The 24,479-nt window shown below is 45.3% G+C and overlaps 1 protein-coding gene across 12 annotated transcripts in view; it reads right to left on the bottom strand.

Annotated features, from left to right (window-relative positions):
• The window catches only part of FAM118B (family with sequence similarity 118 member B), a 139,782-nt gene extending 115,510 nt beyond the window's left edge, over positions 1-24,272 (bottom strand). For 9 of the 12 annotated variants that reach the window (XM_077457789.1, XM_077457813.1, XM_077457800.1 and 6 more), the window contains exon 1: positions 24,199-24,272. The gene's annotated coding sequence lies outside the window, so the exon portion shown is untranslated. The remainder of the gene's footprint in view (positions 1-24,198) is intronic. The other 3 variants (XM_077457797.1, XM_077457804.1, XM_077457812.1) reach the window with 3 other exon arrangements.
• Between the last annotated feature and the right edge of the window lie 207 nt (positions 24,273-24,479).

Here is a 24,479-nt window from a genome sequence, read left to right as displayed (position 1 = left end):
TCGCGATCGCTCTCGACGAATGGAAATCCCCGGTGACATCACTTCCTCTCCTGTAATGTAAACACAGGAGAGGAAGTGATGTATTCTCTCCTCCGTGTCGGTATTTTCCGTTCCGACACGGAGGAGAGCGGATCGGTGAGTTGCACCAACACTCTACACACACAGTAGAACATGCCAGGCACACTCACACCCCCCCTTTACCCCCCGATCACCCCCCCAATTACCCCTGCCCCCCAGTCACAGTGACACCAATGTCATTTTTTTTTTTTTTTTTTTTTTTTTGCATTGGTGTCATTTGTGACTGTAATAACTGTTAGGGCAGTTAGAGTTAGCCCCCTTTAGTTCTAATGTACCCCCCTAACCCCCCCAATAAAGGTTTAACCCCGTGATCACCCCCCGTCGCCAGTGTCACTAAGGCTGGGTTCACATTGCAGCGGTTTATGAGAACGAATGTGATTCGCACCGCACTGCAGTGCAAATCACATCCGATCTCTGTGCGATTCGAGTTCAGCCATTCGCCGCACCCGCCGCACCCGCCACACCCGCCGCACCCGCCGCAAATTCGCACGGGACCCTTTTTTTGGCCCGCAGCAGAATCGGATCGCATGGGTGTTCACACCATGCGATCCGAGTTTGCAGATCGCACTGCGATATGCGAACTGATCTGGGGGTGTCAGTAACATTTCACTGACACTCCCAGCAGTTCGCATAGGGCAGTGTGAACTGCCGCCGGGAGGCATGCGATGCGGGAACCCGCCGCGGATTCGCGGCGTTTCCGCATCGCTCCAGTGTGAACCCAGCCTAATAAGCGATCATTTTTCTGATCGCCGTATTAGTGTCACAGGTGACGCTAGTTAGGCAGGTAGGTATTTAGGTTCGCCGCAGCTTTTTATAGCGCCAGGGACCCCCATATACTACCGCATAAAGCCCCCTGATTGCCCCCTAGTTAACCCTTTCACCAGTGATCACCATATAACTGTTACAGGTGACGCTGGTTGGTTAGTTATTTTTTTATAGTTTCAGGGCACCCGCCATTTATTACCTAATAAAGGTTTAACCCCCTGATCACCCGGCGGGTGTCATTTGTGACTAATAACTGTTAGGGCAGTTAGGGTTAGCCCCCTTTAGTTCTAAGGTACCCCCCTAACCCCCCCAATAAAGGTTTAACCCCGTGATCACCCCCCGTCGCCAGTGTCACTAAGGCTGGGTTCAGATTGCAGCGGTTTGAGAACGGATGTGATTCGCACCGCACTGCAGTGCAAATCACATCCGATCTCTGTGCGATTCGAGTTCAGCCATTCGCCGCACCCGCCGCAAATTCGCACGGGACCCTTTTTTTGGCCCGCAGCAGAATCGGATCGCATGGGTGTTCACACCATGCGATCCGAGTTTGCAGATCGCACTGCGATATGCGAACTGATCTGGGGGTGTCAGTAACATTTCACTGACACTCCCAGCAGTTCGCATAGGGCAGTGTGAACTGCCGCCGGGAGGCATGCGATGCGGGAACCCGCCGCGCATTTGTGGTGTTCCCGCATCGCTCCAGTGTGAACCCAGCCTAATAAGCGATCGTTTTTCTGATCGCTGTATTAGTGTCACAGGTGACGCTAGTTAGGCAGGTAGGTATTTAGGTTCGCCGCAGCTTTTTATAGCGCCAGGGACCCCCATATACTACCGCATAAAGCCCCCTGATTGCCCCCTAGTTAACCCTTTCACCAGTGATCACCATATAACTGTTACAGGTGACGCTGGTTGGTTAGTTATTTTTTTATAGTTTCAGGGCACCCGCCATTTATTACCTAGTCTCACTAGTGTACCCCTAAATTTAGGGGTGTCTACTTTCCAAAATGGGGTCATTTGGGGGGGGTTTGTGCCATCTTGGCATTTTATGGCCTTCAAAACTGTAACGCCCTTAGAAAGCCTGAAGGCGGTGCTTGGTTTTCGGGGCCCCGTACGCGGCTAGGCTCCCAAAAAGTCCCACATATGTGGTATCCCCGTACTCAGGAGAAGCAGCAGAATTTATTTTGGGGTGTCATTTCACATATGCCCATGGCATGCGTGAGCAATATATCATTTAGTGACAACTTTGTGAAAAAAAAAAAAAAAAAAAAAAGTTTGTAATTTTCCCGCAACTTGTGGCAAAATATAAAATATTCCATGGACTCAACATGCCTCTCAGCAAATAGCTTGGGGTGTCTACTTTCTAAAATGGGGTCATTTGTGGGGGTTTTGTGCCATCTTGGCATTTTATGGCCTTCAAAACTGTAATAGGTAGTGAGGAGTGAAGTCAAATATTTACGCCCTTAGAAAGCCTGAAGGCGGTGCTTGGTTTTCGGGGCCCCGTACGCGGCTAGGCTCCCAAAAAGTCCCACATATGTGGTATCCCCGTACTCAGGAGAAGCAGCAGAATTTATTTTGGGGTGTCATTTCACATATGCCCATGGCATGTGTGAGCAATATATCATTTAGTGACAACTTTGTGAAAAAAAAAAAAAAAAAAAAAAAGTTTGTAATTTTCCCGCAACTTGTGGCAAAATATAAAATATTCCATTAACTCAACATGCCTCTCAGCAAATAGCTTGGGGTGTCTACTTTCTAAAATGGGGTCATTTGTGGGGGTTTTGTGCCATCTTGGCATTTTATGGCCTTCAAAACTGTAATAGGTAGTGAGAAGTGAACTCAAAAATTTACGCCCTTAGAAAGCCTGAAGGCGGTGCTTGGTTTTCGGGGCCCCGTACGCGGCTAGGCTCCCAAAAAGTCCCACATATGTGGTATCCCCGTACTCAGGAGAAGCAGCAGAATTTATTTTGGGGTGTCATTTCACATACGCCCATAGCATGTGTGAGCAATATATCATTTAGTGACAACTTTGTGTAAAAAAAAAAAAAAAAATTTTTTTTTGTCATTATTCAATCGCTTGAGGCAAAAAAATAAAATATTCAATGGGCTCAACATGCCTCTTATCAATTTCCTTAGGGGGTCTACTTTCCAAAATGGGGTCATTTGGGGGGGTTTTGTACTGCCCTGCCATTTTAGCACCTCAAGAAATGAGATAGGCAGTCGTAAACTAAAAGCTGCGTAAATTCCAGAAAACGTACCTTAGTTTGTAGATGTGACAACTTTTGCGCAAACCAATAAATATACAATTATTGACTTTTTTTTTACCAAAGACATGTGGCTGAATACATTTTGGCCTAAATGTATGACTAAAATTGAGTTTATTGGATTTTTCTAATAACAAAAAGTAGAAAATATCATTTTTTTTCAAAATTTGCGGTCTTTTTACGTTTATATCGCAAAAAATAAAAATCGCAGAGGCAATCAAATACCATCAAAAGAAAGCTCTATTTGTGGGAAGAAAAGGACGCAAATTTTGTTTGGGTACAACATTGCATGACCGCGCAATTACCAGTTAAAGCAGCGCAGTGCCAAAGTGTAAAAAGACCTCTGGTCATTTACCAGCAAAATGGTCCGGTCTGAAAGTGGTTAAGTGGTTAAACTTCCTGCATTTACAGGTGGTTGAAAGCTTGGCAGACTGCCCAGATTGTTTACACAAGAAGTTCTATCCCTCTGATCTAAAAAGTAAGTTTAGTTACAATATTTCAAGTTCTAAACTTGGCAGATTGCCCGGGATGCTTTCTTTTGACAGCTGATTGAGCAGATAATCTCTCCACTTGTTTATATGGGGGGTGGAAAATCGAGAGCACGATTTTTTAACGATTAATCGTGCAGCTCTAGTCTGACATGCTATCAGCCTCTTGTAATCTCGAAACAGCAGGGCTCACACTGGAGAGCTCTGACACAGATGGCTTTAACCACTTAAGGACCGCCGTATTGCCATTATACGTCATGGCACAGGCAGGCACAAGCACATAGATGTACGTGCCTGCCTTCCAGCGGGTGGGGGGTCCGATCGGACCCCCTGCCGCTGGATACCGCGGTCCGTTTCCCTCCAGGAGCGATCCGTGATGAGGGGATGGCCGTTGGTTTCTGGCCACCCCCTCTCGATCGCTCCTGGCCAATGACGAACTTCCTCCCACTGTGTATTGTTTACACAGGAAGGAGGAAGTGATGTCATTCTCCTCGGGGCGGTCTTTTTGACCGGACTACGAGGAGAAGACTAAAAGTAAGCGCACCAAAACACTACACTGACACATAGGTACACAAACCCCCCCCCCCCGATCGCCCCCCGCCCCCCCTCCCCCCCCAGTCACAGTGTCACCGATTGCATTGATCATTTCTTTACTGATCAATGCATTCAGTGTCAGTTGTAAAAGTAAAAACTGTCAGGACAGTTAGTGTTAGGTCCAGGGTAGCCCCCTATCACCCCCCAATAAAGATTTAACCCCCTGATTGCCCCTAGAGTTAACCCTTTCACCCCCCTTTGCCAGTGTCACTAAGCGATCATTTTTCTGATCGCTGCATCAGTGTCGCTAGGTAGCTAGTTATTTTTTTTAGGTTCACCGCCAGGTTTTTATAGCGCTAGGTACCCCGATATACTACCCAATAATGGTTTTAACCCCCTGATTGCCCCTAGTTAACCCTTTCACCAGCGATCACAGTATAAGTGTCACTGGTGACGCTGGTTAGCCAGTTAGTTATTTAAGTTTCCCGTCAGGTTTTTATATAGCGCCAGGGACCCCCATATACTACCTAATAAAAATTTGAACCCTCCGATTGCCCCTAGTTAACCCTTTCACCACTGATCACTGTACAAGTGTTACGGGTGACTCTGGTTAGTTTGCTTTTTATAGCATCAGGGCACCCACCATTTATTACCCAATAATGAAGGTGGTGATTGGTTTTCGGGGTGCCGTGCGCGACTAGACTCCCAAAAAGTCCCACACATGTGGTATCCCCATACTCGGGAGAAGTAGCGGAATATATTTTGGGGTGCAATTCCACATATAACCATGGCATGTGTGAGCAATACATCATTTAGTGACAACGTTTTGTAAAAAAAAAAATTTTTTTTTTATTTTTTGTCATTATTCAATCCCTTGGGACAAAAAAAAAAAATATTCAATGGTCTCAACATGGCCCTCAGCAAATAGCTTGGGGTGTCTACTTTACAAAATAGGGTCATTTGGGGGGGGTTTTGTGCCATCTTGGCATTTTATGGCCTTCAAAACTGTGATAGGTAGTGAGGAGTAAAATAAAAAATGTATGCCCTTAGAAATCCTGAAGGCGGTGCTTGGATTTCGGGGTCCCGTACGCGGCTAGGCTCCCAAAAAGTCCCACACATGTGGTATCCCCGTACTCAGGAGAAGCAGCAGAATGTATTTTGGGGTGTCATTTCACATATGCCCATAGCATGTGTGAGCAATATATCATTTAGTGACAACTTTGTGCAAAAAAAAAAAAAGTTTGTAATACTCCCGCAACTTGTGGCAAAATATAAAATATTCCATGGACTCAACATGCCTCTCAGTAAATAGCTTGGGGTGTCTTGCACCCTTAGAAATCCTGAAGGTGGTGATTGGTTTTCGGGGTGCCGTGCGCGACTAGACTCCCAAAAAGTCCCACACATGTGGTATCCCCATACTCGGGAGAAGTAGCGGAATATATTTTGGGGTGCAATTCCACATATAACCATGGCATGTGTGAGCAATATATCATTTAGTGACATCTTTTTGTAAAAAAAAATTTTTTTTGTCATTATTCAATCCCTTAGCACAAAAAAAATAAATATTCAATGGGCTCAACATACCCATCAGCAATTTCCTTGGGGTGTCTACTTTCCAAAATGGAGTCATTTGGGGGGGGGGGGGGGGGGTTTGTACTGCCCTGCCATTTTAGCACCACCTCAAGAAATGAGATAGGCAGTCATAAATTAAAAGCTGTGTAAATTCCAGAAAATGTACTCTAGTTTGTAGACGCTATAACTTTTGCGCAAACCAAAAAATATACGCTTATTGACATTTTTTTTACTAAAGACATGTGGCTGAATAAATTTTGCCCTCAATGTATGACTAAAATTTAGTTTATTCGATTTTTCTTATAACAAAAAGAAGAAAATATCTTTTTTTTTCAAAATTTTCGCTCTTTTTCCATTTATAATCGCAAAAAAAAAAAAAAAATAATCGCAGAGGCAATCAAATACCATCAAAAGAAAGCTCTATTTGTGGGAAGAAAAGGACACAAATTTCGTTTGGGTGCAATATTGCATGACCGTGCAATTACCAGTTAAAACAGCGCAGTGCGAAATTGGAAAAAGACCTCTGGTCCTTAAGGTGTTTATTGGTCCGGGGCTGAAGTGGTTAAACCCTGTTCCGATTTCTTGTACCATAAACCAGCCCATGTGGTGCCCGCCAGCACCAAGCAAGGTTTTGAGACCATAAAAGCTGGCACAATATAGCAGGGAGCCTGTACGCTCAAGCTCCTCCTGCACTCTCCTTGAAGATGGTAAAACACACACTTGTTTTTTTTCTTTAGGATCAGTCACAATCAATTGATTCTAAATCATTAATTTGGGATATATAGCACTGTTTAACAACAGCACTCAAGGTTATCCCCCAGGCTCAATAGTCTCTCTCCCCCCCCCCCCCCCCCATATATATTTTTTTTAATAGAATTAAAAAGAAACCCCAGCAAGAAAATGTCAATCATCTGGCTGTTTCTGGTGCCAATGCTTTCACACACACTGACCTGGAACAAGCAGGCAAATTAGGAATGAGGTCAGAACTCAATCTCCATGTATGTTAAGGGTTAAACACTGAAGCCATGTGATTAGTATGATGGCCAGGAAACTAGAAGAGGTCAGCCAGAGAAATCAGTGAGAGTTCTGGGGGACCCAGGAGCTCTACACTCCCAAAAGTGTCACTTTCCCAGTGTGTTTCGGGAGACCGTTACTTTAGAAAGAAGCAGCATTTTTGAGCGCAGACAGCAGGAAAGGTAAATGTTTACACAATCTTGCAGGGTTTTGTTTTGGAGCTATTAAAAGGTTAGTTTACCTATTCTTAAAAAAAAAAAAAAAAAGGCGATACACACACCCTTACCCACCGCCCCAGTCCCTGCTGTACTTGCCTCCATGGGTGATGATCTGTCAATACCCCCCCCCCCCCAGTCAGTGTAGCAGTCCGGGGATTTAAAATCCCCCCATTCGTCTTCCCCTTCTTTCTGTAAGGCTTCTGGCATGGATCTGAGCGATTTGGACTGGTCAGCACTGGCATGTGACCACTAGAGATATATACTGCAATTTTCCCTTGTACTAGTGGATTGTGATGATGTGTTAAACCTTGGGTGTCAATAATTGGCGTGGAAATGGATTTGTTGGATTATATGTTTACTGTTACTTCAATAAAATCTGATAAAAATAGAAAATCTGATAAAAAAAAAAAAAAAAAAAAAAAAAAAAAAAATACAAAAAGGAGGGAAGGGGGGTGGAGAAGAAAGTGCCAGGTTCCAATGTATTTCAGTATATACATATGTTCTCTGGACCAAAATCCATTGACTTCATGAGCACCACAACATCTTTATTTAAAAAATAATAATAATAATAATAAAAAAAAAATATATACAAACTTTGATGCACAGTTAATATCATAAAACTACCTAAAGTGGAAAAGTCCTACTAGATCAAGCCAGGCTGGCCCCTTTTGCAGGCAAAGTTATGTAAAACATGAAAAATAAGTAAGTGTCTATACCAGGGGTTAGCAGCCCAGAGATCACGATCTAGCAGTGAATTACACCGCCAGGTGACTAGTAGATCACGGTCTGGGCTTGCTGACCCAACATACCAGATCATGAAACAGAGTGCAATGCAAAGGGACTATTGGTAATGTCAGACCTGTAGTAGGGAACAAGAATGACATAAGTCAATGCTTCCTCTGTAGTTCTGGCTCCTGTCCAATGCAGAGTGATACCAACTTCACTCCACCTCTTATCCCAGACAGCAGGGTAGTGCCAGCAGCTGTAAAGAAGAGCTCTCCAGGTCAGTGTGAAGTAATACAGTGGGCATAACAGTATAGGGCTGCTCTGTGGTTTACCCACAACACAATAAGTGCAATGTACCTGCTGCTTTCTTGCGGGTTTGCTCTGCTGAGCCATAGACTTAAATTATACGCTGTGGACTGCACTGCACCCGCGGTGCAGGTAAACCACAGCACATAAGTGTGTAAGCAGCCTTATAGGGGTCACAGAACAGTGAGGGTTCATGTCGATTTGAAGTTTGGGGGGGGGGGGTAAAACACATAGTTAAGGCACGTTTTTACTACCCCTGCCCCAACTGCACCCCTTTAGCTGCAGTGGCCAGGGTGTACACATGTTGCAGCCGCAGCTCCATCATGGTAGGTGGGTGTAGCCAAGCATGACCCATTCAAGTGAACGAGGCCACTCTGTAAGTGCCCTGCAACCTTGTGCAGTCAAGCAAACAAGGTGTTAAAGCAGGCAGCGTTGTGTTGCTTTCTCACCACCTGCTTTAACCCCTTGCAACCTGAAAAAGCATGCAGTTGCAGAGTGGCCCCATTTACTTGAATGATCCGCAAATGGCAGGCAGCAGCACCCAACCAAAAGCAATAGGGGGTTTAATTCCTGCTGCAGCATGTGTAACCTGTGACTGCTGCCTCAACAGCTAAAGGGGGTACTGGGAGTGGTAAAACTGCAACTAAACTGCAGGTTTTCACCTATAAAGTTGGGAGGTGGTAAACAATCCCTAAGGGTGCCGCTGCTGAATGCAACTAAGGGATCATTCACAAGTGCAGCAGGCACTGCTGCTCCTCTGAAAAGCGATCTGAGTTTGACAGGTGGTGAGGAGGCGATGCGTTTCCTCCTCACCATATTATTTAAACCCATATTTTGCCATCCAATGCAAGATATTGCGAAACAGTAGTATGGCAATTAGACGTTTAAATCATGTGCGAGAAGGAGACACTGTGCCCGGTGATCTTTGACTTCTCCCATGTTGTTCAGGTAGATCTCCACCTCTTTAAGGTTGCCTGTCCCTGGTCTATACCATTTAAATCCAGTAATAATACACTGTCACCCTGCTCTGCACATGCTCAGATTCTCTTTATTTTTAGGCATTGTGGTGAATTTGTAGAGGCCAATCTGCTGACAGCCTAAAGATTTACTGTTGTTCAGGGGCTCTGGGCTTCCATTTTAACCACTTTCAGACTGGACCATTTTGCTGGCTTAAGACCAGACCACTTTTTGCCATTCGGCACTGCGTCACTTTAACTGACAATTGCACAGGCCTGCGACGTGGCTCCCAAACAAAATTGACGTCCTTTTTTTCCCCCACAAATAGAGCTTTCTTTTGGTGGTATTTGATCACCCCTGCGGGTTTTTTTTTTGCGCTATATTAAAAAATAGAGCGACAATTTTGAAAAAAAAAACGTTTTTACTTTGTTATAATAAATATCCCCCAAAAATATATTTAAAAAAAAATATTTTTTCCCTCAGTTTAGGCAGATACGTATTCTTCTACATATTTTTGGTAAAAATCGCAATAAGCGATTATTGATTGGTTTGCACAAAAGTTATAGCGTTTACAAAATAGGGGATAGTTTTATGGCATTTTTATTAATACATTTATTTTTATTTTTTTTACTAGTAATGGCGGTGATCAGCGATTTTTATTGCGACATTATGGCAGACACATCGGACATTTTTGACACATTTTTGGGACCATTGTCATTTATACAGCAATCACTACTATACAAATGCAGCGATTCCTGTGTAAATGACACTGGCAGTGAAGCGGTTAACCAGGGAGTGGCAGTGTATGGGGTTAAGTGTTCCTAGGGGCATGTTACTAACTGTGGGGGGCTGGGCTTTGTTTTAGTGAACACTGATCTCTGATCCAATCACATGGAGCAGAGATCAGCGTCACTTGTTGCTAGGCAGAATGGGGAGATGCTGTTTACAACGGCATCTCCTCGATCAGCCGCCCGTGAGACGATCACGATCATGGGTATCCCCGCGGCGATCGAGTTCACGGGACCCACGACCAGACTCACGGGGGTCCCAACCGGCACGCGAGTCGGCATTTAAAAATGGACTTGTACGCCAATATGCCTGCCCGTGCCATTCTGCCGACGTACATCGGCGTGTGCCGGTCGGGAAGTGGTTAAGCAGTTTATGATTTTAACTGTGTATCAATAAAGTTAGAATTTGGATGCTGCCCCTGTCCCTCTGGGGCACACAAAAATTCTGGGAGGGATGCACTGCACCAAGCCAGCACAGTGTACAAGGAGCCAAGCTGATCATGCTAATCTCACATGAGCTATAGACATAATTGAGACAGGGAAGTTATTTCAAGGGTCCATCCATGCTATATCCACTTGCTTACTGGGCACTTAAACCCCCCTCATGCCCAGACCAATTTTCAGCTTTCAGCGCTGATGCACTTTGAATGAAAATTGCGCGGCCATACAACACTGTACCCAAATGAAATTTTTATCATTTTTTTTCCCACAAATAGAGCTTTCTTTTGGTGGTATTTAATTTTTTAAGTTTTATTTTTTGCTAAACAAACAAAAGAAGATGCAAAAAAAGAAAAAAAAAAAAAAAATCATGTTTAATAGTTTGTTATAAAATTTTGCAAACAGGTCATTTTTCTCCTTCATTGAAGTGCGCTGATGAGGCGGCACTGATAGGCTGCATTGGTGGGCACTGATAGGCATAGATAAGATGGCACGGATGGGTGGCACTAAGGGGCACTGATAGGTACCACTGATAGATGGGACTGATGGGCACTGATAGGTGGCTCTGCTGGGCACTGATAGAGGACACTGATGGGCATGGATATGTGGCACTGTGGTGCAGCACCTTTGTTGAGGCAGATTGTGGGCACTGCTGGGTGGCACTTATTTTTTTATTGAGGTGGCACTGGCAGGGGGCAGTTGGGCACTGGCAGGGCTGGCCGTGATCGGGACTCCCGATCACGGCCGCCGGCGATCGGCTCTTTTTTTTTCTCCTCGCGCTGTCAGCGCGAGGAGGAATAATAGCCGATTACCGGCTCCGTTGTATCACATGATCAGCTGTCATTGGCTGACAGCTGATCACGTGATAAGGGGTCGGGATCGACCCCTTGCTCGGATCGGTGATCAGGCGAGTCTCAGACTCGCCGATCACAGAGCGCGCTGCGCGCGCCCCTCAGGGGGCGCACAGGCCGCTCGTGCACGGGACGACGTCAATAGACGTCGTCCCGGCAAAGGAGGTCCGCGCTGTAGCCGTCATTCGGCTATAGCGCGGGTCTCAAGTGGATATACAATGCTGTGAAAAAGTATTTGCCCTCTTTCCGATGTTTTTACTGCATATCTGTCACACTTAAATGACTCAGATCAAACAAATTTTTATTATTACACAAAGATAACCCGAGTAAATACAAAATGCAGTTTTTAAAATGATGGTTTCATTTATTAAGGCAAAAAAACTGTCCAAACCTGCCTGGCTTTACGTGAAAAAGTAATTGCCCCCTAAACCTAATAACTGGTTGTGCCGCCCTTGGCGGTAAAAAAATTGCAATCAGTTTGAGTTTGCGATAACTGGCAACGAGTCTTTCACATTGCTGTGGAGCAATTTTGGCCCAGTCTTTGTAGAATTTTTAATTCAGCCACATTGGAGGGTTTTCCAGCACGTGTACCTGTGTAGGGTCATGATACTCAATTGGATTTACAGTAAGTCCAGGCTTTGACTAGGCCACTTCAAAACCTAAATTATGCTCTGTGTGTATTATTTGGAGGTGGACTTGCAGTTGTGTTTTGGATCATTGTCCTGCTGCATAACCCAAGTGCATTTGAACTTGAGGTCACAAACTGATGGCCGGACATTCTCCTTTTAGAATTTTCTGGTAGAGCTCAGAAGTCTTGCTTCCCTCAATTATGGCAAGTTGTCCAGGTCCTAAAGCAGCCCAGACCATCACGCTACCAACCACCACGTCTGACTGTTGGTATAATGTTCGTTATGAAATGCTGTATTAGTTTTATGCCAGATGTAACGGGACGCACACCTTACAAAAAGTAAAAGATTTTTGTCTCATCAGTCCACAGAATATTTGCCTAAAAGTCTTGGGGATAATCAAGATGTTTTTTTGGTAAATAGGAGATGAGCCTGTGTGTTCTTTTTGGTCAGCAGTGGCTTTGGCCTTGGAACGCTCCCATGGATGTCATTTTTGCCCAGTCTCTTTCTTATTGTTGAATCATGAACACTGATCTTACCTGAGGCAAGTGAGGCTTGCAGTTCTTTAGATGTTGTTCTGGGTTCATTTATGACCTCCTGGATGAGGCATATGGAGTATGCTCTTGGAGTAATTCTTGTAGGCCGGCCACTCCTGGGAAGGTTCACCACTGTTCCAAGTTATCTCCATTTGTGGATAATGGCTCTCCCAGTGGTTCACTGGAGTTCCAAAGCCTTAGAAATGGCTTTGAAACCCTCCCTAGACTGACACATGTACATTACTTGGTTTCAGGAGTAAAAATCTATCTAAAGATAGTTTTCTAGTTAAGATACATTAATGATTTGGAGATTAGTTATGTAGCATGAGGCTGTATATTCTGTAATATTTTCATTTTTTTTTAAACTCATTCAATGAATCTAAGCTAATAACATGCAATGCATCGATGTATTCACACAATGTCACACTAACCATGAGATAAACCAAAGTTCAGGAATATTAATTTATCCCATTCTTTTGCAAATCTATGTATACTACAAACTATATGATTGAATCGGTTCGAATATCGCTGTTTTACTAATCTGACAGTTTATTATTTTAAATAGAAAACCTTCATTTTGTTGAATTAACGATTCTAACTACCAGCAAGAATAAGTCCTTACATTTAAAAAGAGCACCTGTCATTTCAGATCCATCATGGGGGCTCCTGTTAGTGGGCATCCACTCACCTGCTCCCGCCACGTCCCTCACCTTATTGTGTCACTGCCGCATCACCAGCTGTCCCATTAAAGTGAATGGGACTGTGAGAGTCAACAGCAGATCAGAGGAGGAGCCACTGCAGGACAGAGATGACAGTTGCTCTTTAAAAAATATGAATTAAATCAAGTTGATTTAGATCAAGCCTTTTTACTAGTGATTTAAATAGACTGTTTTTATTCTGTTCTTGGATTTTTTTTTAGATTCTGGCATGATGTATGGCTTTTTGTGATCTGTTAGCGTGCTTTGCTTTGTCAGACAGTTTCTATATATGTGATTTCTTGATTCAATAGGTCTGGCAATAATCAGGCCTGAGTATGGCAAGTGATATTTAATTCAGCTTTCCAAACAATTGTGGTCAATTACAATTCATTCTTGATTCAGCATAGGAGGGGGAAATTACTTTTTCGCATAGGGCGAAAAGCAGGTTTCAGCAGCTTTTTTTTCTCTTTATACATGAAATAATATTTTAAAAATGCATCTTGGATTTACTCGGGTTATCTTAATCATTTAAAGTGTGAAAAATATGCAAAAAATAAAAATCAGGAAGGGGGCAAATACTTTTTCACAACACTGTACTTTAAAAGTGCTAGGAGAAAAGAAAAATATAAACAGCAGCCTCAGTGATAACTCCCCCCCCCCTCTCTATAAAAAGGAACAATTTCCCATCTTTACAGCTCGCGGTTTTCCCAGCTGCTGTTTGGAAGACAAAATGAATATTTGCACTGGAGAGTACAGCCCTATTCACATACACAGATCAGACAATATGGTCTGGAATTTGGAGAATTCCTAGGTGGTGGAGGCCGCTACAGACAGCATGTTTGGTCCACAGATCGAGACGAATAAACATATGAAGGTCACAGTTAAGACACACAATAAAAACAGGCATCAGCCGGGGTCACAGGGCGGCCAACTTTATCTACATTGTGCAGAGACAACCACTGAGCAGGAGTCCATAAAATCTTGTTAGGAGATTTCCTTGTTAGGAAACCATTGTGTGCTTCCAGCCAGTGCCAACTTCATGCCATGGGTGGAGGTCAGCTGACATCTGGCTAAATTACAAAGGTGATTCACAGACATAAGGCTTGGACTACACACAAATGACTTGTTTAATGCCTTAGATAATCCAACAGCGAGATCTCTCCACCATTAGCCCCGCTCCACATCAGTCTGATTTGTTTTGCGATATTACAGGTCCAAATCGCATGACAAGTCACACCCTATTGTCGGCAACAGAACTGTTCAAATCGGAGCGTTCCTGACTTTGCAGTGCCACAGCCATTTGAAAAAGTAATTCCTGCACTACTTTTGGTGATATCAGGTGCGACTTGCATAGACATCTGTGCATGAAGTCGCACTGACATGCAGCTTTGAAATTGTGTGATTTTAAGTGAAGTTTCATGATTTCAAAGCTGCATTCAGTGTGAACAAAGGCCAATTCTCAACTCTCTTCCTCCACACACCTGGGAGTGTTCAGTGTTCCAGAACCTGTTACATTCTCTATAATCTAAAATAATCATCCAGCAGGGATGGTGAGAACCCCTCATGAGCACAGCAGGTGTGCAGACCTGGGAGCTCAGGGCAGGGATAGCAAGAATCCCTCATAATGGTCACACGGCAGGTGTACAGAGATGGAGAACGCAGCGAAGGGATGGTGGCAACCCTTCAGAATGGTCAAAGCAGATGTACAAACCAGGGAACCCCTAATAACGGGCACAGCACGTCTACAGACCAGGGAACCCCTAATAACGGGCACAGCACGTCTACAGACCAGGGAACCCCTAATAATGGGCACAGCACGTCTACAGACCAGGGAACCCCTAATAATGGGCACAGCACGTCTACAGACCAGGGAACCCCTAATAATGGGCACAGCACGTCTACAGACCAGGGAACCCCTAATAATGGGCACAGCATGTCTACAGACCAGGGAACCCCTAATAATGGGCACAGCATGTCTACAGACCAGGGAACCCCTAATAATGGGCACAGCACGTCTACAGACCAGGGAACCCCTAATAACGGCCACAGCATGTCTACAGACCAGGGAACCCCTAATAATGGGCACAGCACGTCTACAGACCAGGGAACCCCTAATAACGGGCACAGCACGTCTACAGACCAGGGAACCCCTAATAACGGGCACAGCACGTCTACAGACCAGGGAACCCCTAATAACGGGCACAGCATGTCTACAGACCAGGGAACCCCTAATAATGAGCACAGCACGTCTACAGACCAGGGAACCCCTAATAATGGGCACAGCATGTCTACAGACCAGGGAACCCCTAATAATGGGCACAGCATGTCTACAGACCAGGGAACCCCTAATAACGGGCACAGCACGTCTACAGACCAGGGAACCCCTAATAAGGGGCACAGCATGTCTACAGACCAGGGAACCCATAATAATGTGTGCAGAGCTGGAAATTCGGTGCAGGGATAGTAGGAGACAGGAGAACCCAGTAGAGGGATGATGGGAACACTTCACAATGGGCACAGCAGGCTTGCATACCCGGGATCCAAAGCAACAGAATCCCCTGGAGATAAAAGAAACTGTCCGATGGCTTAACACTTCAGCATCCACCAAACCCTAAAATATCCTTCTTAGGTGCAGTGATAGCAAACCTTGGCACCCCAGATGTTTTGGAACTACTTTTCCCATGATTCTCTGCAGTGTAGTTGAGCATCATGGGAAATGTAGTTCCAAAACATCTGGGGTGCCAAGGTTTGCCATCACTGCTCTAAGGGCTCAGTCACACCATACATGCATCAAAACTGATGCAGAGACATCAATTTACATCACGTTTTTATGCACATTGACATTCGTTTTTATGCTCGTCAGTTATGTGTTCTGTTCTCACCACAGTGATAATGTCATCTCAGTTTCTTTTCTTGTACAGAAAACAGCATACATGTTGCAGATTTCTGCGCAGAAAAAAGCCGCACGCGATACCAGTGTTGTGGTGTGAACAGGGCACATAGAGAACAATTCTTCTATTTTTTGTGCTCGTGCAGAAAAACTGACATCACTGCAGACAGCGTGAACGAGGCCTTAGGGTCCTTTCACATGGGGCAGCTCAGTGCTGATCCGCCCCGTGGATATCCGCTTGCTCAGCGGGGATCGCCGGAGCGATTTCCGCTGAGCAGGAAGATGACATGTCTGTCTCTGCACACTGCGCGGGGATGGACCTGTCACAGCACCGCTCTCCCCTATGGGAGATCGGGTGACGACGGATGGACCGCAGTGTCCGTCGTCACCTGATCCGATGACGGATGGAAAAATAGCTTTTTCCTCCATCACACTTTTTCGGATCGGAGCGGGTCGGGTCGGATGTCAGCGGACATGTCACCGCTGACATCCGATGCTCCATCCGATGCTCTATGGAGCATCCGTTCAGGTCCACCTGTCAGGTCCGCCTGAAAAACTGACAGGCGGACCTGAACGAATCGTCCGTGTGAAAGGGGCCTTAGTCTGCTCCCCAGTTGGGCCTAGTTTTGTGACTTTTCTGCGATCATTAACTTACACAAGCTGGTTTTAGTGGGAGACGTTATCTGACGTATCTCACATCCCCTCCCCAATACAAAACATACAGGTGACAACCAACACACCACGTCTGATCTGTGTCCAAGAAATAATTTGAACCCATGTCAAGTGCACCAAGCTGGCTTTTCTGCTTAGGCTATGGCTGCTTTTTAACCACTTCCCACCCAGCCAATGCATATATACGGCCGGGTGGGAGCCGTCTACTCCTGATAGGACGGTCAGGAACGTCCTTCAGAAGTAGCGGGATCGCACGCGCACGTGCCCGCGCACGTGCCCGCGCAGCGGCGCGATCCCGATGTGCTCGTGTCACCCGGACACGGCACATCTCAGATCGGCAGGAGGGCTCTGTGATTGGCCCTCCTGATCACATGACGGCCGTGTCCAATCACGGCCGTCATGTGATGTAAACAAACAGCCGGTTGCTAGGTAATCGGCTCTCCTCTCCTCACACGGAAGTCATCGATGAGGAGAGGAGAGCAGAACGCTGCAGCCGGCTGATGATCAGTGAGTATGAGCTGCTTTTTACTCACTGATCATCAGTCTAGTGTCAACACACCACACAGTACAAACACAGTCCCCACATATGTCCCCAAAACACACATGTCCCCAAAACATACATGTCCCCAAATAATAAAAACGCATGTCCCCAATAATAAAAACATGTCCCCCACATACGTCCCACTAAAATCGCATGTCCCAATGATTATCTGCACACATATGTACGTGATCACCTGCACACATATGTACATGATCATTTGCGCACATATGTCCGTGATCACACAAACCAATTATTATACACTTAACGGAATTTTTTTTACCAAAAACATGTAGCAGAATACATTTTGGCTTAAATTTATGACAAAATTTGATTTTATTGGATTTCTTTTCAAATAGAAAAAATAAAATATTGTTTTTTTTCCAAATTTCCGCTTTTTTTGCGCTTATTTCGCAAAAAATAAAAAGTCGTGAATAAATACCACCAAAATAAAGCTCTATTTGTGCGAACAAAATGATAACCATTTCATTTGGATACAGTGTAGCATGACTGCGCAATTGTCATTGAAAGCGCTAGAGCGATGAAAGCTGAAAATTGGGCTGGGAAGGAAGGGGGTGAAAGTGCCCTGTATTGTAGTGGTTAAAGAAAATTGAAAGCATTTGTTGGTCCCAAAAAAATAAATAAACTATAATAATAATGATCCTGTTTCTTTAAAGCATGTTATACAGCACAGTGCTTGTGCAGTGTAATTTGGCCCCCTGTATCACCTGAAATACCTGGCTGATCCTGCCAGTTTCTGTCCTCCCCCTTGTAAACTGACCACAATAATCAAGGCTGCTGAGCCCTGACACCGTGGTCAGAGTAAGAGTATTTAAAAGAGAAAGATCTGTTGGATTTAGGCATGTCAAATGTAAAAATCTAAAATGACTTTCAGGTTAACGCAGCAGCAGTCACAACAGCATATATGGTTTTGCTCTGCATTGGAGGCACCCTGTAGTAATCCTGGCCATTGTGCAACACCCTGTGCAGTATTGTGACGTTTGTGCCATTTACTGCATTGTTGGGCATCCTAGAGGAGGGCCCTAGCCGAGTGACAGGACAAGCTTTTTCCTAGTGGGTGTGGCTGTCATTTTATATGCAGGATTGTGTCACTGGCACTTTTTCCTGTTTCCTGTCCACTACCAGCACTTAAAAGAACTTCTTTTGTACAGCAAGATACGGTACTCCTGTCCTAATGTGTACACTGCTGTAGCCTACAGCAAACAGACTTCACCTTTTATAGTTTACAGAAGTCAGAACCATTAAAAGGTGACTGCCAAATGTTTGGCAGGAGTCACCACTGACTCACCAACTAAATTAATGAAAAGCACAGCGGGGAAATATCACATCCTAATGGAAATCATCCTCTAGAGGCCTGACTTAGTACTAAGGAGACAGGGGGGTCCCAGATCAGGGAAGTACCAGTGACTAGGGGAAAGTGGGGGGCCGAGAAGAGGGAGGCACCAACCACTGAGGAGAGGGGAGGGGTTGAAATGGTTCTGAGTAGAAGGTCCCAGAACAATGGAACTGGTGAAAATCCAGACAAGGTACTCTCAAAGCACAGCAGTGCTGACATTTGGGGTCCCAGGACACTGCAAAACTAACATTTGGGGTCCCAGAGCACAGTGCTGCTGATATTTAGGGTCCCAGAATACAAGGGCACCAACATTTGAGGCCCTAAAACACTGTGGCGCCGACTGTGGGTCCAGAACACTGCAAAACCAACAATTGGGATCCCAGAGCACAGTGCTATTAAGATTTGTGGTCTGATAACACTGTAAAGCCAATGTTTGGGGGGGGGTCCTATAACACACTCGCATTGACATTTGGGATCCAATATCATTGCAGTGCAACATTTGGGTTCCCAGAAAGGCGGCATCAACATTCCAGGAACATCAAACACCCAGGGGAGTCCCATAACAATACAAGTTTTATCTTACTATTATGCCTTCTGCCCACAGATCTGATATCTCCAATAGAAGCTCTAGAATAAAAGAATAGAAATGGCAGCAGTGTGTCAGTGCATACAGTGCTGCAGCGTGTCACCATGCAGCCTCCTCTCTGGTGTGCCAGTATATACAGTGCTGCAGTGTATCACTGCAACACCAAAAAGAAGGCTGCATAATGATTGCACATTATGTCAACTGTGGGTTGATTTATTAAAACTGGAGAGTGCAAATCTGGTGCAGCCCTACATAGAAACCAATCAGCTTCCAGGTTTCATTGTCAAAGCATAATTGAATAACCTGAAGTTAGAAGCCGATTGGCACCTTGACATACTGGACCCTAAGCTGTGCATTTTTTATCAGGACCTTAAGTCACCCCGTTCTTCCCCCACTTTTGAGGGTATTTTACCCTAGGGCTACGGAATGTAATTATTTAGCTGGTATACTTAGATCGTATAGACTACTGGGACCCGTTCGGGTCCGTTTATCACAAAACCCATGGATTGTATGCAGTCTACTGTTTCATGTTTACTACGCAGGTACCTGTAAACTTATTTGTTGTGTAACCTTTTATTTGTAAAACCAAATAAACATTTTTTCCAAAAAAAAAAAAAAAGAAGCCGATTGGTTTCTATGCACAGCTGCACCAGATTTTGCACTCCAGCTTCAGTAAATGAACCCCATTGCCCTCTCTGGTGTCACACTTCCTGCACCATACCATTATCTTTCATTTCAGTTCAATGGGAATTTCTATGACAGTTCACCTTTTCCCTGTGAGGCTGGCACGCATGTTACTTTTTTATTTATTTTTTTAAACACAATCCGCACCCCTACAGAAACACGCTATGACTGCAGTTGGAAAACAACTGTACTGGAGATCTACTGGACTGAGAAACAGCAGAAGGAGCATATGATGCCCATCAGTGAGAGTTCCACCAGCGATCACAGTGTGCTGTGAATAGGGCAGAATGATGGTGGTTGGCAGAACCCTCTTGTCACAGTCAGTGTGTGTTACATCGGCAGTGTTCTATGCACTGTGCAGGTGGGTGAGAAGTTACATAGTAGGCCTGTTTGAAAAAAAAAAAAAAAAAAGTCCATCCTAGGTGTGTGATTTTATGTCAGTATTACATTGTATATTCCTGTATGTTGCGGTCGTTCAGGTGCTTATCTAATCGTTTTTTTGAAATTATTGATGCCCCCCACTGAGACCACTGCCTGTGGAAGAGAATTCCACATCCTCACCACTCTTAGCCCTTGTACACACAGTCGGAGAATCTGCCGAGAATGTGTCCTATCGGACCGTGTTGTCGTATAATCCGACTGTGTGTGGTATGCATCGGACTGATTCCGTCGGAATATCCGTCGGACCCAATTTTCCAACTTGTTGGAAATATTTTCCGACAAACTTGTCCGATCGGACATACTCCGATCATGTGTAGAGAATTTTGATCGGACCAAGTGCCACGCATGCTCAGATCAAAATCCTACATCAAAGCTATTGGCTACTAGCCTGAATGTAGTCCCATCGTAACGAAATTACGTCATCACGTTCTGAAAAGATCGTATTTTTCGACAACTTTGTCCGACCGTGTGTATGCAACAGTTTCGGACACAATCTGTCGGATTTGGTTGTCGAAATCTCCGACCGTGTGTACAGGGGCTTACAGCAAAGAACACTCTACGCAGTTTAGACCCCTTTCACACCAGGGCATTTTGCAGGCGCTGTAGCGTTAGAAATAGCGCCTGCAAAACGCCCTAAAGAAGCTGCACCATTGTGTGTAGTGTGAAAGCCCCGAGGGCTTTCACACTACAGCGGTGCGCTGGCAGGACGTCAGAAAAAAGTCCTGCCAGCAGCTTCTTTGGAGCGGTGAAGGAGCGGTGTGTTTACCGCTCCTCCACCGCTGCTGCCCATTGAAATCAATGGGGCAGCGCTGTAATGCCGCCGGCAAAACGCCGCTATTGCAGCGTATTGCCGGCGGTTTTAACCCTTTCGCGGCCGCTAGCGGGGGGTAAAAGCGCCCATTCAGTTCTGTATGCTTTTTTTCCCTGCACTAAAAAATGCATGCACAGTGTTTTCCATGTGTTCCAATGGCTCTAGTTCATACCATGCAGTCAGTTTCTGGTACAGAAACTGACCAGAAATAACTGTAGTGGTGCAGAAAAAAAACGGAACTGCATCTGGTGTGAACTGGCCCTAAAAGTTTTATCCCTATTGTAGGGTCACCGGTACCGTATTTGTATATTGAAATCATATCCCCTCTCAAGCGTCTTCTCCAGAGAGAATAAGTTCAGTGCTCGCAACCTTTCCTCATAACTAATATCCTCCAGACCCTTTATTAGCTTTGTTGCCCTTCTTTGTACTCGCTCCATTTCCAGTACATCCTTCCTGAGGACTGGTACCCAGAACTGGACAGCATACTCCAGGTGAGTCTGGACCAGAGTCTTGTAGAACGAGAGAATTATTTTATCTCTGGAGTTGATGCCCTTTTTAATGCCAATATTCTGTTTGCTTTGTTAGCAGAAGCTTGGCATTGCAGGCCATTGCTGAACCTATAGTCTACTAGGACCCCCAGGTCCTTTTCCATCCTAGATTCCCCCAAAGGTTCTCCCCCCAGTGTATAGATTGCATTCATATTTTTGCCACCCAAATGCATTATTTTACATTTTTCTACATTGAACCTCATTTGCCATGTAGTTGCCCACCCCATTCATTTGTTCAGATCTTTTTGCAAGGTTTCCACATCCTGCAGAGAAGTTATTGCCCTGCCTAGCTTAGTATTGTCCGCAAATACAGAGATTGAACTGTTTACCCCATCCTTCAGGTCGTTTATGAACAAATGAAATAGGATTGTTCCCAGCACAGATCCCTGCCCACCCCTGACCATTCTGAGTACTCCCAATTTATCACCACCCTCTGAACTCGCCCTTGTAGCCAGATTTCAATCCATGTACTCGCCCTATGGTCCATGCCAACGGACCTTATTATGCACAGTAAATCTTTATGGGGAACTGTGTCAAATGCTTTTGCAAAATCCAGATACAACATGTCTACAGGCCTTCCTTTATCTAGCTGGCAACTCACCTCCTCATAGAAGGTTAAATTGGCAAGAATGATTCTTCATGAATCCATGCTGATTACTGCTAATGATACCGTTCTCATTACTAAAATCTTGTATATAGTCCCTTATCCCCTCCAAGAGCTTGCACTTAGAGCTGTGTTAGCAAGTGTTACACTGTGCAGTGAGGTGTACTGCATAGCATTCTGTATGAGGCTGGGTTCACACTGCTGCGGTGTACGTGATCGGATGTGATTCGCACCGCACTGCAAATCACATGTGATCTCTGTGCGATGCGATTTCAGCTATACAGATAGTATGGCTGAATTTGCATCGCATCCGGCCCAAACTCGTACAGGACCCTTTTTTTGGTCCTCAGCAGAATCGGATCGCATGGGTGTTCACACCATGCGATCCGATTCCTGTCCGAGTTTGTAGATCGCACTGCGATATGCAAACTGGTTTGGAGGGGTCATTAACTTTTCACTGTCACTCCCAGCAGTTCACATAGGGCAGGGAGGCATGCGATGCGGGAACCCGCAGTAGATTCGCAGCGTTCCCACATCGCAGCAGTGTGAACCCAGCCTTATTCTATATATCATATCTCAATGTGTATTATGGTGGTTTCTGAGTATGGCAGAAACTGGCAGGTCATCCAGTGATAACATTCCAGCTGTGTGCAATTGTGTTAGTAAACAGAGAAGTGTACAGAAGTGTACTGTGCAGAATACAATATATATAGTGCACACAGATTGAAGTGCACAATGTGTATACAGAGCACTGCTGTGTGTCAGTGAGCAGAGATATATGACATGGAGTATACAATAGAATGTATAATGAATGATGTGCAGTGTTGTTGCTGCATATAGACAGTACATGGAAAATATATTAGTACAGAGTATATGATGTACAGCACAGGATGGAGATATATATATTTTGTACATCACATGGTACATACAATATACAGTGTAGTGTATATGTAGAGGTCTGGCAGTGTGTATGTTGTGATATATAGTACAGGATATATACAGTACACAATGCAAGATTATATATATATATATATATATATATATATATATATATATATATATATATATATATATATACATATACATATATACACATACACTCAGTACCGGTTGTATGTGGAGGGGGGCGCCGTGTGGCGAATGCTCAGTACCGGTTGTATGTGGAGGGGGGCGCCGTGTGGCGAATGCTCAGTACCGGTTGTATGTGGAGGGGGGCGCCGTGTGGCGAATGCTCAGTACTGGTTGTATGTGGAGGGGGGCGCCGTGTGGCGAATGCTCAGTACCGGTTGTATGTGGAGGGGGGCGCCGTGTGGCGAATGCTCAGTACCGGTTGTATGTGGAGGGGGGCGCCGTGTGGCGAATGCTCAGTACCGGTTGTATGTGGAGGGGGGCGCCCTGTGGCGAATGCTCAGTACCGGTTGTATGTGGAGGGGGGCGCCGTGTGGCGAATGCTCAGTACCGGTTGTATGTGGAGGGGGGCTCCGTGTGGCAAATGCTCAGTACCGGTTGTATGTGGAGGGGGGCTCCGTGTGGCAAATGCTCAGTACCGGTTGTATGTGGAGGGGGGCACCGTGTGGCAAATGCTCAGTACCGGTTGTATGTGGAGGGGGGCACCGTGTGGCGAATGCTCAGTACCAGTTGTATGTGGAGGGGGGCACCGTGTGGTGAATACATAGTACCTGGTGTATGTGGAGAAGGGCACTGTGTGGTGAATACTCAGTACCGGGTGTATGTGGAGAAGGGCACTGTGTGGTGAATACTCAGTACTGGGTGTATGTGGAGGGGGCACTGTGTGGTGTATACTCAGTACTGGGTGTATGTGGAGGGGGCTGTGTGGTGAATACTCAGTACTGGGTGTATGTGGAGGGGGCACTGTGTGGTGTATACTCAGTACTGGGTGTATGTGGAGGGGGCACTGTGTGGTGTATACTCAGTACTGGGTGTATGTGGAGGGGGCTGTGTGGTGAATACTCAGTACTGGGTGTATGTGGAGGGGGCTGTGTGGTGAATACTCAGTACTGGGTGTATGTGGAGGGGGCACTGTGTGGTGTATACTCAGTACTGGGTGTATGTGGAGGGGGCACTGTGTGGTGTATACTCAGTACTGGGTGTATGTGGAGGGGGCACTGTGTGGTGTATACTCAGTACTGGGTGTATGTGGAGGGGGCTGTGTGGTGTACACGGAGTACTGGGGACACCGGACACAATTACCTGCAGGGTGTCACACCGGTTCCTCTCACTCTCCTTCGCACAGCCGCATTCTCTACGGAGAGCGGAACGGCTCACACTTCTTATACTGCGCAATCGCTGGCCGTGGAACTCTACTGCCTTCTAGCGTCACCTTACTGGTAATGCGGCGTGCCTATCCTACCCTGGAGGTAGGCTCCTTCACATAGATTATGAAGGGCTGGGAATATGCACTTCTCCCCACTCTGCCAGGAAGGCAATGCTGGCTCAGATCGTTTATTCCATGCTGTCCTGGTTTTTCGTTG

This window comes from Lithobates pipiens, unplaced genomic scaffold (genome assembly GCF_037356315.1).
Source record: "Lithobates pipiens isolate NorthernLeopardFrog02 unplaced genomic scaffold, aLitPip1_a1.2 Scaffold_27, whole genome shotgun sequence".
In the NCBI taxonomy this organism is placed as follows: domain Eukaryota; kingdom Metazoa; phylum Chordata; class Amphibia; order Anura; family Ranidae; genus Lithobates; species Lithobates pipiens.
This window is presented reverse-complemented; position numbering and strand designations above follow the sequence as displayed.